This window comes from Pyrus communis, chromosome 16 (assembly GCF_041283825.1).
Source record: "Pyrus communis isolate YQ-2024b chromosome 16, ASM4128382v1, whole genome shotgun sequence".
Classification (NCBI taxonomy): Eukaryota; Viridiplantae; Streptophyta; class Magnoliopsida; order Rosales; family Rosaceae; genus Pyrus; species Pyrus communis.
This window is the reverse complement of record NC_142580.1, coordinates 27,625,044-27,641,046: the sequence shown is the minus strand read 5'-3', so window position 1 is coordinate 27,641,046 and position 16,003 is coordinate 27,625,044. Positions and strand designations below refer to the sequence as shown.

General features: G+C 36.1%; 1 pseudogene; it reads right to left on the bottom strand.

The window, feature by feature from the left end:
* Window positions 1–11,609: 11,609 nt before the first annotated feature.
* Window positions 11,610–14,667, bottom strand: LOC148690230 (uncharacterized; annotated as a pseudogene).
* Window positions 14,668–16,003: the final 1,336 nt, after the last annotated feature.

Here is a 16,003-nt window from a genome sequence, read left to right as displayed (position 1 = left end):
TAGCAGGCTCTTTCGAAAGTCTTTTAGGAATAGACATATCTCCATCACATCTTCCGATATCTGATTTATGGCAAAAACTCCATTGGTCCCACTATTAACGTTTTGTGTGGGGACAGCACGATCGTTGCAAGATGATTTGGGAGGAATCTCTATGGAGGTAAAATGATTTGGTTGAGAGGAATATGAGTTATCTTTCAATGAAAGCATCAATTGTTGGAACCGAATTCACGCGCCATCGTGAATGGTAGAGATGCACAAATCAGAGTAACCTGTAAAAAAGCAAACAACCGTGAGCAAGCCTAAGACTACCGGGGGGTGTGCTGGCCAAAAGTTCCTCAACGATCAAGTTAGTAAGCAAGTATAAAACTCAAGCGGTGGGTAAAAGAATTAGAGGGAAAAGATTGCGTTACCAGAGACAAACTAGAACTTCTTTTTCAGTTTGACTTGATAGAGGTGGGGAATGTGATGTTCCTCACTACTACAGGAGAGGCTAATACTTGACTAAATAGATATAGATACAAAATGAGGGACTAACGGTAACTTCTGTGCCAACGATTATGCCGGTCTTGGAAAAATCGGGGTAAGGATCTTTATCTTTGCCTTGAATCATTGGGTTTAGACATTACTTCGGTGATCTTTAAATCGTTTCAAAATGGCAGCAACATACCATTTTTTGTGATAAGCGGAGAATAGAAACCAAAGTATAAATGAGAGGAACAAAGGATTTTAGGGGAGATTGTTCGTCTCCTAATGGAAAGAAATTGATAAATTCTATTTAGGCTTATGGAATTTTGTATAGAATATCAAAACGAAAAGTGATTCAATTTCTACCATTATTATATTGTGATATTCCATTCCCACAATCAAGACAATTGGCTGAATCTCGTGAAACCATTTCGTAGAAGTTCATTAATATCTTCTTTTTACAAAGCAATCAACTTCGATTCTTGAATAATCCACATCACTTCTGCTTCTATTGTAACAAAAGATTCCCTTCAATTTGAATTAGCAAAAGCAATGTCTTCTTGCATAATATGGATTCTAAACATTCATGATCTAGATATGAATAAGTCGAATTACTTATCCCTCAATCTATTAGTGAACTATCTCTTTAGGGAACGTGAAAGATGTTCCACTAGAAATATTCTTGTTATCATTTCGACTCATACTCCCCAAAAAGTGGCAGGTGCATTTATAACAGCTACGTGAGAGACATTTTTAGGATAGAATCCTAGTTCTAAGCTGGGAGAATCCTAGAGGATATCTAGAAGTAGATATTGCAACCTCTTGAGGAGTGTGATTATTTTCTTTTTGTTGTTTTGTATATAAAATATTGATTCTTTATCCACTTGGCATCACTTAATTGACCTTGTGGATCATACATGGGTGCACATCAACACACTAATAGACTTCTTAATAGTGTTAGACTTCTTAATAGTGTTAGACGGTAAAGACAACATTGATGACTAAAGTAAGAGATAAGGGATGATATTGATGAGTTTCAAACATAAAGAACCAAACTAATGAGTTGATAAAACCTAAAGGACCATTTGTAATAAAAACCCTCAACTATATATTTGTACCATATACCCTAAATCTATGTGCGTAGGTTTTTTTCTTCGTTAGTTAAGGATCTTCCTATATATGATCTATTTGGGCTTGAAATAACAAGTTGGGTTGTTCACCCAAGGACCACGGTTCTCAGCCCAGTAAATATCTTTCAGGATAATGGGCTTTTAACCCACGAATAGGATTGGTTTGACCAAAGTCCTTATGAAAGTAGGATTGTAGAAAGCTTAAGTATAAGGGTGGCTCGATTGAATCCTACACGAATTAAAATTGCCAAGTATAAGAATAAGCCCTAGATAAATATAGATTATCTCAGGGATTAGAATGCCTACGTGATCAAATAAAGATGAAGAATCTCATAATGGGACTAGGTCAGGGTCCTAGTGAGAATCAAAAAGGCCGAGTCTAGATGGAGATGAAGTTTCTGTTGAGAGGGGATAAAGGAATATCCAAATAGATGTCAAGCAAACATAGTCCAATTAGGACTTTACCTAGACAAGCTTGTTTATCATGGAAGCCTCGCCTATACATGGAAGAGGCTTTGCAACATTGAAGCCCCCTTCAGCTTAACAAATAGCTTGCTCTACGCAAAAATCCTCGCTCTACTCGAAACCCTTCTCACACTTTTTCAGAAGAACACTAATTATCCTAACCCTCTCGTTAATACATCTTCAGTTTGGACTAATAGCACTATGTTGACAACCGACAACATCTTCAGTTTGGACTAACAACACTTGAGTCATAGAATTAAGCGGAAGAGGCAACTTCATTAGCTTTCCAGCGAAGTTGAGTGTTCAATGATTGGTTATTCGTCTCTTTTTAGTACATGTGTCCCTACAGCCTAATACCGATTTGGTGCACCTATATACTTACGAGTTTAGTTGAGGTAGTCGAACCTAGTGCAAGAGATCTTGAACTTCGCAGTGATCTAGGCAACATGTCTTCAGGTACTAGAACCCAAGGCCGATCCGTGTTCCTTTCTTGGTTGTATTCACTCAATTACAGAAGTTAGCAACGCATTTAACACCACCATACACCACATCTATTCTACTCACTGGACCGAACTCGGTTGCGAGTTAGCACACTACATAGGCTTTGTAACTTTTAGGGTCAACATAATTAGACTTACTAACTCGTTAATTAACCTCATCCTTAATTACTATCTACTGAGTAATATTTTTTGCTTGTGAAACGTGTACTTAAACAATAAATATTTAACTCTGCACCCACAATAATGAATTATATAGTCAAGGCATGATTATTACTTTATTTTTTAATAAAAAGCAAAAATACTTCTCTAAGCTAGTTTTAAAAAAATATTTTATCCGGTAATTCACTACTGCTCTTAAGATTCGGATAATAGGAAATCTAGGTAAATTTTGAAAACACAATCACATACAAAATTTCTCCTCACCCTTCTTCCGGCCCCTACCAATAATCCCCAACTAGAAAAAGAGCCAGCAAAGAGAGCACATACTTCATCATTTTCATCTATGCTCGCTGCTCGGTCCCCTCCTTCAACTGTTCCCTCTCCTCTGGATGCATGCTATGCAAATGCAAGCATAGATGCTGAGATATCTCTAATAATCATGAATTTCGTGTCCACTGTTTATTGTTTAATCAGTGGCTGAGTACACTAACGCAGAAACACTTCCAAAATAAAAGAAAATTCCAATTAATTGTTTTATTTATGTACTTTTAACTTTTTAACATGAGGGAGATTGAGGCTGATAATATCGAGCAAGATCCGGACACTTAAAAGTTAGATTAAAAGGGAGGGGGCGATATAGATGTAGGATTCTTCCTTCCAAAAACTCATAGTAGTATACCATATGTTATTATACAAGTGATGAAATATTTGTATTAAAAATTAACAACATTAAAAAAATTAACAACTTAAAAAATAAAAAAATTTGCACTTATATAATGACACGTAATGTACTTTCTATATTCGGTCACAGTAAAAAATCTTTCATTGGAAAGTAGGTTTGAGGTTTAGTCGTGGTCAGTGCATGGGCTTCGATTCCCAGTCAACGATCAATATAAACGTTGCATGTCTCTTATCCTAATCTGCATGCAAAAAGCTGTCTCTTTTGCCCTTTCTTCAAGACAATTGACTGTTGCTAACAGTGACACTTTTTAACTCTGCATTTTGCAATGAGAAAACTCCTCAGAGATTTGGGGGCAAATCCCATGTGCCTGCGGCAAATGCTACTCTTTACTCATAGATTCAGCTCTATGTTCAACCTAGCTACGTTTGGGTTAGTATTTGAAAATATTATTATTAAAGAGTATTTTTCACCTATTTTGGTCGATTTGATCCAAGAGTATGGTTGGGGAAATTGGTACCCACGTGAATAGTTAACTGCTTTAGCTTCTCTTTTACCAGTCTTCACCCATTGTGCCGTGACAATTACTATCCACAATTATTATTATTATTATTATTATTTATGCATGCTGGGTTAGAAATTATAAATTTTAATATTAGTTTATAATATTTAATTTGTATGTGTTATAGTGAATTCAAATTCATAAGTTGCATATGTTCGTTAGAATTCTAGACAACAGTTACCATGTTTACAAACGATTGGTTTTTAGTTCTATATAAACTCAAGCATCTCGTCCATTTAAATGAATTAAGAAAAGAGTTTTCTCTAATGTCTTTTATTATTTGTCAGTCAAATTTCAAGTCATGTCTTGATAGTACAAAATATATAAAGTTTGTCAAAGTCCGAAGAATGAGGTGCTTGGACTTCGGATTATAGATTGTTGAATTATGGGAAACAGACGTCTACTGAACTACAAGCACAAGAGTAAGGGCAAAATTATGTCTGCAGGACATTGCATTTATATGCAAGCCCCAATCTCCAAGTTTGTCAGTCTTTCTTACTTTCTCTTTAGTTATTTATATAATCTTGTATCTTTATGAATATTATCATTGGAATTTATATTGTTATTTTTCATATTTTTTTAATATTGCTCCAACAATCTAAAGACTGAAATTTCTATGGAACAATTAGAAGATATGGATGTGAGAAGAAAAACTTACATCATAATATGTTCAATGAGTCTACCCATCATTCGTCATCATTTGGAGGAAATAAACGTTTCTCTGATATGGAGAGAATTGTCACTGGTTTTTAATACAGCGAAAGAAAAGTGAGAAATCATGATGATAAGTGGATGGATATTCATATATATAATCAGTTTATTGAAATATGATGGGTTGTTTCTTGCATCTGCTTATAGTCACTAGTCACGCAATTGGTTTGTGTGTTTTATATATGATTGATATATGTATGTGTCAATACATTATTAGATACTTTAAACCCAGGATTTGCATACTAGTTGTACACAATTCTATGCCTCAAATGACCGTTTGAGGAACCACTGAACCATGCACATTGGTTGTTTTGTGGTAATTTATATCATATATGTTAATTTATATTATGTTTCAGTGATTAGTTTTAGAACCTTATATATATGGGGTAATTTTTATTCAACTAGTGTCAATGTCTAGATGGAATTAAGCCAATTAGTACTTATACTTAAAGCATGTAGATAACTTCCCAACAGCACGGTTATTCATGAGCTTGGTTCATGCAAAGTCTGGAACTCATACCTGTTCATGAAAAAGTATATATTTGTATATACTGACAATCAGTCATTGGATGGGTATCCTTGCGTCAAGGCCCATATGAATTAGTATGATTGTAGATAATATGAAAATATATCTCTACATATGCATTACTTTACTTGCCGGAAGGGTGATATGCTGGAAAGGCATGACTATTTTTGTAACCACCATGACGACAGATATATGACTTTGAATTGCAACTGTGGCTTACTGAATATGTATGCTGTACTTTTCAACTGATTTGGATGATGAGGAATTCTAGTCCTATCCCAACATACTGGATTATGGTTTCCCAACCCTTGTGGCTTTGAAAAAGTGGTTTCTTATTGGAAATCAACAAGGCTAGGATTGGGTTTTAATGCTTAATATCCCCATGTTGTAGTATGGTCAGTTTACGCACACACTGAAAAGATGTATCGATTAAAGCCACGTGAACACCATGTGTAATGGATTCATACCAGCTCATGAAAGAGTTCCTTTCACGGAAAGGAGATGTGCCGAAATAGAGAAGTTTGGCAATTGAAATGTTGGAAGGCTATAAATAAATTCGAAAGGATGTGTGTGCCTTTTATGCGGAAGCTTGAATGTCAACACACTCCTACAAATACAAACATCTGCTCTGACCCTCCATGCATGTCTAGAACCTCGTAGGTCGTCGGGTTAGCTACGGTATGTCAAGTTGCCCCTTGGTTTTTGTCTCCCAAGACCTAGAGCCGAAAGTGATAGCTCTAAAGACCTAACTAGAATATTTGAAATGTGGAAAAGCTTGTGTTTCTTATGTTTCTTCTCTTCCCCAAAGCCTCCTTATATAGTGGTTGGGAAAAGTGTACAAAGACTGTAAAGCCCATGAAAATCACAAGTATATTCTAATATGAATGTCTCTTGATTTTCATCTAATTATCACATAGATAATTAGGAGGTTAATATCCTCATGTGGATGGAATATCCTTTGATATTTGATGAGTCGATATTTTACTATATATTTTACTCTATTCTTAGTATTAATTTATTGGTTATTTGGGTAGAATTTTGATTCTTTGATTTATATTCTTAATGTAGGACATTCGATTTACTCTGCAACAAAAAGCAATCAAATGGATAAATTTTGGAGTGATTCTAATTGGAGGAGGTTCGTGAGTCTTTCAAGATGATTGTATCAAAATTCCAGATTTTTCCACAAGCTGTTTGACCGTGGCAATGAAATAAAGACCGAGCGCGCAACTTTCTCAAATTGACGTTTCTGGACGTTTTGGGTATTTTGGAGGTCAAAATGGCATATTTTGAGGAAGATTCCTTCTGAGGATTTGTAGGGACAACGTCAGATTTCAAAGAAGACCTTTTAGGACCAAATTGGAGTTGATTTGGTCGGTCAAAAGTCTGATATTCTGAGAAGTCTGAATTTCAGTTTAAATAGGAAACCTTTTACTTTTTGTTTTATTATTTTATTATGTTTCCTAGTTTTATTCTAAGACCTTTTAGGGTTTTATTTTGTAGTAGTATAAATAAGATATTTAGCCAGTAGGGTTAACGAGGAGAAGAGGGGAGAAAAAGCACGCACACTTTAGAGAGCTTTTGGATTCAAGTTTATTTTCAAAAAAAAAAATAAATAAATAAAAAAAGAAAAAAGAAGAAGATAATTAGGAGGTTAATATCCTCATGCGGATGAAATATCCTTTGATATTTATTTATCCCATAAGATAAATCCTACATGAAATATGCCAAATGCCATTGGATTTTTCTAATGAAGGGAATGTAATGGTTTGTTTGATTCTAATCAGACACACCTATGAGGGTTTTCTTTATGAAAAAATAGAATAAATATGTTGATTTGAATTGGTATATCTCACAAGCGATGCGTAGTTTACATTCTAAATGCGGACACGTTGTGAAAGAGCAAACTTTGTATGGATCATTTGGTCCTTTTCAAAATGAATGAGTGGGTTTCAGAAGTTATGTCTCTCTTCCATTGGTATAGATATATGTGTAATCCCTCATCCGAATGAGTTATCAACTGCTTGGAAACGCCATTCACCAAACTGGTAATCTATAACCATGGTGGGTCAGTTGGCAAGTTGTATATATCAAAGTGAATTTGATCTGTAAGTGGTATCATGGTGATCTGTAAGTGTCATGGAAAATTGCCAATTGTGAAATGAATCTTGTGTTATTCTCACATGATCAATTCAACGTAACGATATGAGGAGCTATGTTATTACAAGACAAAAATCTCTGTGGTATGTATTTCGAATATGCGCAAGAGGCAGGTTGGATTCATAAATACATAATTATATGAACACGCATGCTGGTCAAGTTTTGTCTTTGGACAAATTATAAGGATTAGCTAATTAACATCGATGAAGGTATTACTTTGACAACTACTGTAAATTAAGAAAGTCATAATTTCACTTGCATGTTAGTCATGATGATCGAGTTGCCTGCAAGCAAGGGTTAAGCATTTCAAAGTGAAAGTTTATCCATGGAAACTTATCAAAGTTCAAAGGTTGAAGGTAAAGTGCCAATTCATGCTTATACAAATAAGGCGAATGAGGCTTCAAAGTTTGGAAGTTTAGACAAAGAACCTATCTTTCTCATTTTCTTCTTAAAGTGTAAAAGTGAATTATTGATAGTGTTAAAAGCAACCACAATGGAAGGGGATTGTGGGGATAACTTAGCTATCTTTTGATGTATGAGATTTACTTAATTAAGAAGAATGGAAAAGTAATTTGGTAATTGAATGAGACAATCAAGACGTCAGCTCTTAAATGAGAAATTTTTCAAGGTATAAAGAGGTTAGAGACCTTCCTACAAATTCCTTAAATGTAGGGGAGTATGCCCAAGTATTAGCAAATTACTTACAGTCCCAACATGTACTTTTGAGGACTTGACATTGTAAAACAACTCCTCTCATATAAAATATAATCTCATAAGATGGATGGTGCACACCATTAAAACTAGTCAACCAAGTAGTGGATCCAATTATTAAAGATTAGACTAGAGAGTAAGTTGATCATCGAGGCAAGTGAGGTTAAAGCCAACATAACTAATGAATCAGCCTGACGAAAACCTAACTTAGTTGATTGAAGATCCCATGGTCCGAGTTTAAGAGGCAAACTCATTGGGTATGATTTAAAGAAGTTAACACACTATATAACACCATTCCAATGGTGGAAAAAGTGTGTTGTCTGCAGAAGTTTTAGGGTGTATATTTATGCTTAATGGCACTGATATCTTATAAATAAGAGGAATATTGCATAGCATTCTTAATCAATGGTCGCCTATATGAAAGTACAAGTGGGCCACTTCTATGAGTACAAGATGGCTAAATTCTCTAACGTTATCATGAAACCTAGATTTGTTCAGGACTAAAATGAACACAACTGTATGAACCGTAATATATTAGGACTAGTGATGTGTGCTGCTTATTGTCTCGGTATCTTCCCCATCCACTGCGTCACCAAGTAAATCCGATAAGTATTCACTAGGTAGGTTCAAGTCCAAACCTCTCCCGATGCATCTCTTGTCCTCCTGCACTCTCGAATTATTCCTAATTTTGCATTCATGTGGGGGATTGTTGGAAATTATATATTATAATATTAGTTTAATATATTTAGTTTTTGTGTGAATGAAAAAATAAGAGTCAAGTGTCATAGCTGAATTCAAATTCATGAGTTGCATCTGTTCGTTAGAACTTTAGGCAACAATCACCATGTTTCAAAAAGAGTGGCTTGAGCTCTATATGAACTCAAGCATCCCATACGTCTAAATGAATTGAGAGAAGATTTTTCTTCAGTGCCTTTTCTTTCTTTTTAGTCAAATTTCGAGTCGTGTCTTGAGAGTAGGAATATATGAAGTTCATTGGAGTCTGAAAAATAAGGTGCTTTAACTTCAGGTTATAGATTGTTGAATACTGGGAGATAAACGCCTACCGAACTACAAGCACAAGGGTTGTGGCAAAGTTCTATCTTTAGGACATTGCATTTACATGCAAACCTCAATCTCTAAGTTAATTATGTACACAATTGATGGTGTGATTTTCTTTATGAATATTACCATTGGAATTTATAATTATATTTTCATATTTTCTAATATTGCTACAACATGCTGAATTATGTTTTTTGTGGTTTCGACATTCGTTTCAAGATAAGGACAATCTCACTTTTTTCCATTGATCAAAATTTCATTGCAAAATTTTTTTATTAAATAAGATAACAATATATTAAACTATAATATTTAGATTGAATTCCCTAGACACACAGAAAGAAGCAAAAGCCATTAAACACACAAGAATTAAAAAAAATGGTAAATTACATTTTATCTCTTCAAGTTTGGATGCAATTGCAACTTCATACAACATCTTTAAAACCTTTCAATCTCATACATTTAGTTATCATTTATTTCAATTTCATACAGCGCTTAAAAAATCTAATAATTTAACTGTTAAGTAATGACGTGGCAAATGCAAAACCCTACTTTTAATAACGCGACAGTCAATTGTGCCACGTAACAAAATATGAATTATAAAATAAATAGAAAGTTGGTCTCCACCACTACCACTTCATCTTCTTCGCTCTCCATCTCTCCTCTCTCTCCCGTTTCTCTCTCTCTTTTCCACCTCAAATCTGATAAAATCTGAAACGCGCAGATAGTGAGCTATGGAGGAACACCGGAATTTGTTGTGCCGAAGCTGCTATTCTCTCTTCGCTCAAATCATCGCCCAATTGCCGCCGGCGACCCGTCTCTTTCGTCTTTCCCAACCCTTTCCCCAACTCTGCCCAAAAGACGGAGGTGAGGACCTCTTCATGCACCAGTCATCGATCAGATCCGACGGCTTCCGCACCATCTCTAAAGGCAAGTCCTTCGAATTCCTCTCTTGAAGACGCGTCTTTTTATCAATTTTTGGTGCCTAGATGGCCTCGGCGGCCAACATCATTTGAATGTCAGCCTCCTTCTGAGACATCTGAGTCGGTGATGCGGTGGCAGTAGCCATCGTTGAGACTTTGACAGAGAAAACAGGAGATAACCTTCAGAAAAGGAGTGGGTGGTGCCGACAGCAATTTCAGCCTCGGATCGAGCAGACCCGTCGGTGGGTGGTAATCGAATTTTGGAATTCAGGTGGTGGATGGGGCTGTTAGTGCAAAGATAGAGCAAGGGAGAGAGAGGAAGATCCATGCAGGGAAGGATTGTGAGGATTTGACGGGAAAGTCGTGGAGCAGGAAAAGGACATGATGCGAGCAGATGAAGCAGACGACGTGAAGAGCGAAGGTCTTAGCGGTCCGCTTCATTTTGGGGGGTCTCGCTAAGACCCTCTAGCGAGCTCTCTAGTCGGGACGAATCCCCTTTAATCCCACTTAACCTAGTCCCAGCACCTATCAAACATGGGACTGTAGTCCAGTCCAGTCCAGTCCCATTTAATGAGGCCAAACAAACGCACCCTTACATTGCCCAAAGCTGCTATAGTCAGTGAATGTTCAACATCATATTCCCCATTTGACCATCTTCTTCAAATATAAAGTTGTCAATTCTTGTGCTTGCTTGATCGTCCATCTCTAACTCCATAAACAACTTGGTAGATTAGTCCTATAGATCATACTCGTTACCACATCCATTAGGGTTCTATTCCTTCTCTCAGCCACTTTGTTTTGCTCGGGTGTAAAAGGGGTGGTATATTAAGCTACAATTCCATGTTCTTGTAAAAATAAAGCAAAGGGTCTAGGGTGTCAGCGAGTTTATGTGTATCTTCCGTAGTATAAATCTTGAAAACTTCTAAGGCTTTTGATTTTTCTGAAATCAAATAAATGTAACAGTAGCGTGAAAAATCATCTATGAAGGTTATGAAATATTTATTTCCTTCAATTGTTTATGTGGGAAAAGGACCACAAATATATGTATGGATTATTTCTAAAAGTTGTTTGCTCCTAGTTGAACCGTTCTTTCTTTTATTTGTCATTTTTCCCTTGACACAATCAATACAATATTCAAAATCGTTGAAATTCAATGGAGGCAAGATTTGGTTTTTAATCAAAGGTTCCATTCTAGGTTTTGAAATATGACCAAGTCTCTTAAGCCAAAGATTTGAAGAGTTCTTTGGTCGTGTGGTTTCTTTCTCAACATTGAAAATATTTTTAGTTTTATTTAATTGAAATTTGAACATACCATCACATAAAGAACCGGTACATAAATGAGAAGAATTGTAAAAAATGTTGAAGCCCTTATTATTCAAAAGTAAAATAAAAAACCTAGCAAAACTAACTTCGAAATTGAAACTAATTTCATTCTAATAGAAGGTATATAAACCACGGTATCAAGTTCTAAGCAAAAACCAAAATCTAATTTTAACCTAACAGTTCCTATTGCTATGACTTTAACTCTCTTTTCATTGCCAACTGAGACTTTGACTTCATCCTTATTTGGTGTTCTCTTTGTTATGAAGCCACCAAGCACTGCTAGGCATATCAGTTAAATTTGATTCAAAACAAGCAAAAACATTTTTACCTTTATTTGCCTCCTGCTTTGTAAGCCATGCCTTGTACTTAGGACAATTTCTCTTCATATGGTCAGGCTTTCGGCAAAAATAACATTTGAAAACTATACAATTGTTACGGTTGAAAGTCCTTTTAGAGATGGGAATATTTCTTGCATTTTCTTTCCTGGCACCCTCAAACCTGTTGCTTTTGGTACAACCTTGAACATAGTTCACATACTCCCCTTTTTAATTATCACTTCCTCCCCAACACAAATAAAGATTAACTCATTCACATCCCATTTGGCTTGCAAAGCATTGTAAGAAACTTTCAATCGAGTATAGAAATTTGGGAGTGAATTCATGATTACATGGACCAAAAAGGTTTCAGATATTGGTACCTCAAGATTTCTGAGTTTTCCAGCAATGTCGATGACTCTAAGAATATATTCACGCATACTTCCTTCACCATCATACATGATTGAAGTAAGTGAATTCATGAGGTTGCCAGTTTCAGTTTTCTCGGACTCTTTGTACTTCTCCTCAATGGATGTCATGAACTTTTTTGCATTCATTGCCTTTGGGAATCCTCCACGAACAACATATCATTAGTGAGATTCGATTTGATGTTTGCCACTTTTCATACTTTGATCTTTCGTTGGAAGTGCTTCCATCGATAGACAGTGTGGGTTCCTCAGTTCCCAATGCTAAATCCATATCCATAACACCTAGAATGAGTTCTAAGTCTTGTTTCCGTTTCTTATAGTTGACACCAATGAGTGGTTCAACAGTGCTGAGGTTCATGGAACTAGGGTTCATGGTTGCAACATGAAAAATATTAATCTTTAATCCCCATTCTTTATATCATAAACTCAAGAACCTTTGGATTAATGAGTTATATGAAGGTTTTTCTTTATTCATAGCACCTTAATAGCCAAAATACATTTTTCTGTAGTCATTGTTACAACCCTTTATGGATTCCAAGAAGTAATTGTGTTCATACCTTGGATTGTGAAGTGCCATGCCATTTGAGATCAGAACATAGACTACTGATCATCTTTAGATGATCAATGACGATGCTTCAATCCCAATGCCAATACTAATTTCGTATTCTTAATATGAATCATATATATTGCACAAATAGCTTTAGCTATCATATGCATACACATGTTCTCCTTGTATAATACGTAATTAATCATTAACCTAAATTTTTTTTAAAAAAATAAAAAGCAATTCTTTATGCTTTCCTTTTAGGGTCAATTACTATTTGAAAGCTCTGATCCCAAATATAAGATCAATATACGTGGAACAAGTAAATCATGACACCAAATGACCACTAACCTAAAGGAGACATCTTGACAGTCCTAGGGCTCTTCTACAACTCTTCTTCTTTGTATGCAATTCTTAGTCAATAGGGCCTGAGCTTTAGGGTATCTTGCATGTAGAAGGGAGTGTAGGAACCCCTAATATTTATACCATAAACGGTGGTGAATAACAAGGAATCTTCCCATCGAGTAATCCTTATCAACCTAACCTTATCACGTTATCAAACCATCGTTCACATCCTATATAAGTGTTATAATATTGTCATGACTATTTAAGCTAGAATCTTTAATAATACATGTTCCTCATCAGCTTACAAACATAGCTAATTCTAATCTCTAATAATCTCATGTGTACAACAATAGCCATCCAAGTGTATAGCTCTCAATAGAATTTACACCATGGGCCTTCCCAGCCGCCCATAAGACGTCCTGTCATCGAGCCATACTTAGTCCAATGGTGGCAGGGCACAGACTCTTCGGAGTCTTCCTGTGGGTGTCTGGTGCAACTGCACTTTTACCACTAGAACCTTCAGGACTACTAGCTGGAAAGACTATGGATACTAGTAAGATCATCAAGAACTGCCTAGTATGCTCTACAGCCTCCCCCCTTCAGTTGTCTACTAGGGTTTTACTATAAATATCCATATCAAACAGAAGAAACAATAATCGCCACGTAATATGCTCATAACTTTTTCAAGTTCTCTTTTTTGTCTACTACTGTCTTAACTTAGGCATCAAAAGCCCTTTAAAGGACATCCACCCTTTTTTTAGAGTGTTCGTCAACTAGGTTAATGGTGTTTATTCTCTTTTAGGTGAAATTTCGTCAAATCAGCTGTGTACGAAATTTGCATGCCTATATTCATAAAACAAACTTAGAAAATAAAAAATTCAAAATGCAATATTTATAATAAGTTATGTAAAACGTAAAAATTGATGTTTCATGTGTATTTCAAGAATGGAAACCAAAATATTAGAAAATACAAGATACCTTAAAAATAAAAACATGTATGCTACCACCACCTTAACATGGTCATCAAAATTGGCACCTCAATCACTTTTTCCAATACCGTTGTCACCATTTTTGCCACTACCACCTCCAGTGTTCAAAATATCCACTAAATTGACAATATTTGCATCGAAATATCCAAAAAATCAAGGATCGATATGGAAGGGTGGGGAGGTGAAATGCAAACATCACCCCTTATCGGCGAGATATAGGAATGTCAATAAATATCGATGATATTTACCGATTCACACCAGAAATTTTTCAGAAACCCATTGTAAATTTCGAATTTTTGAAATTATTTTGAGAAAATTTTCTCTAATTTTGACTAAATTTGAACGAGTTGACGTACCAACCATATTGCAAATTTCCATAGTTTTCATTGAAGGCAATCAATATCGATATCAATATAAATTTGCATATCGATATTTCCACCTAGATCGACATTTTAAACAATGATCACCTCCCACCACCACCACCACCATTGCCACCATTGCCACCACCACCTCCCACCGCTACTACTTTTACCACTCACCATTATCACCACATTCTCTGAAGCCATTAGCCATGCCACAATATGCCCACTCCCACCTTCACCATTTTCGCCACCATCATCTCCACCATTGCCATGACCCTTCATCACAATTGTGGGACCATGAATATTTGAGCCCATGACACGGGGCACTCAAGATTGTCAGAATGACTGGAAAGCCATTTGAGTGAGATTAGAGCTACGTGGGTATTTCAAAATCAGATTACCATAGGCCAAGGTAGTCCGGCACAGCTCCATTAGCTCTAAGCCATTGAAGATGTTACTTATCTCCTAAGTAAGGAAACCCTATTCAAGTCAAATTACATATCTTGGAGATTAGGCAACGTAATTGCAATTTTAGGAGATATCTTTTCCTAGATTCCCTCATAGATTGTCTCTCGATTTAATTGGGCTTACTCTCCCTACAAGGACTCTCAAGATGTCTATAAATAATCTAGCTTGGTTATTTATCTCTCTAGTTTTGCTATATGCTATCACTCATACATACTCTCTCATATGCGATATCGTCTAGCGTAGACATAAAGAAGCATCTCTTACATGCAAAAGACAAGGCACCTTCGCTAATGATGTATTCTGATGTATCGCACATCATGCATCCTCTTTTCATAAAACTACACCAATGACTTGATTCTCTTTCTCTTGAGATATTTGGGTAGTCCGAACCAAATTCAATCGCATCCCCGAATGAATCCTATTTTCCCCTCGCCGAAGTTCATGGGTGATTTTGAGTGGATTACACCTCCATCCATGGTGGTATGCGAGTTTGGTTCCAACAACTACTACTTTCATTAAGAGTGAACTCCTATGTATGAGCCTCTAATTGGTCCAGGTGTAATTCCATCAATAGACCACAAACAAATCAGATTGGTCAAATAAATAGCATTCTATACAATGACTTAGGCATCGAGCATGGGCTAACGTCAGGAACAACATGTCCAGAACCTAAAACCCCAAAGCTGAGAATGATTTCTTCATATCCTAGTGTGTCTTTTTTCTTTCTTATACCATTCTTAGTGGTATAGGGAACTCCCTAATTTCCCAAATATTGCACTACCTTTGTAACTATGCAAGCGATGTCATAGTCTAAAATACTCAAAACTTTTAGTGTTAAATGAGTCTCTTGTAGCCTATTCTGTGGCATTCTGGTTTGCAACTTAGGAGGATCGAGTAGCATTAAGCATGGTTACGATAGGCAGACTACGGACATAAGGACATGCCCTTTTGATATGGAAGATTCAAGTGCACCATCCAGCCTCCAGAACGTTTATGCAACCTAAAGGTTGTAGGTTATATCAATTAAAATTGGGCTCTACCCCATTTGAGGGAATAATCGAAAGGACGACCCAAAAATCATCTAATTAGTGGCACTGAACTCCTGCCCCAAGTACAATTACTTCTATCCCGGACCAGTGTACTAAGTCAAGTATGTTCTTTGGTGATCATGTGCCTAATGCAA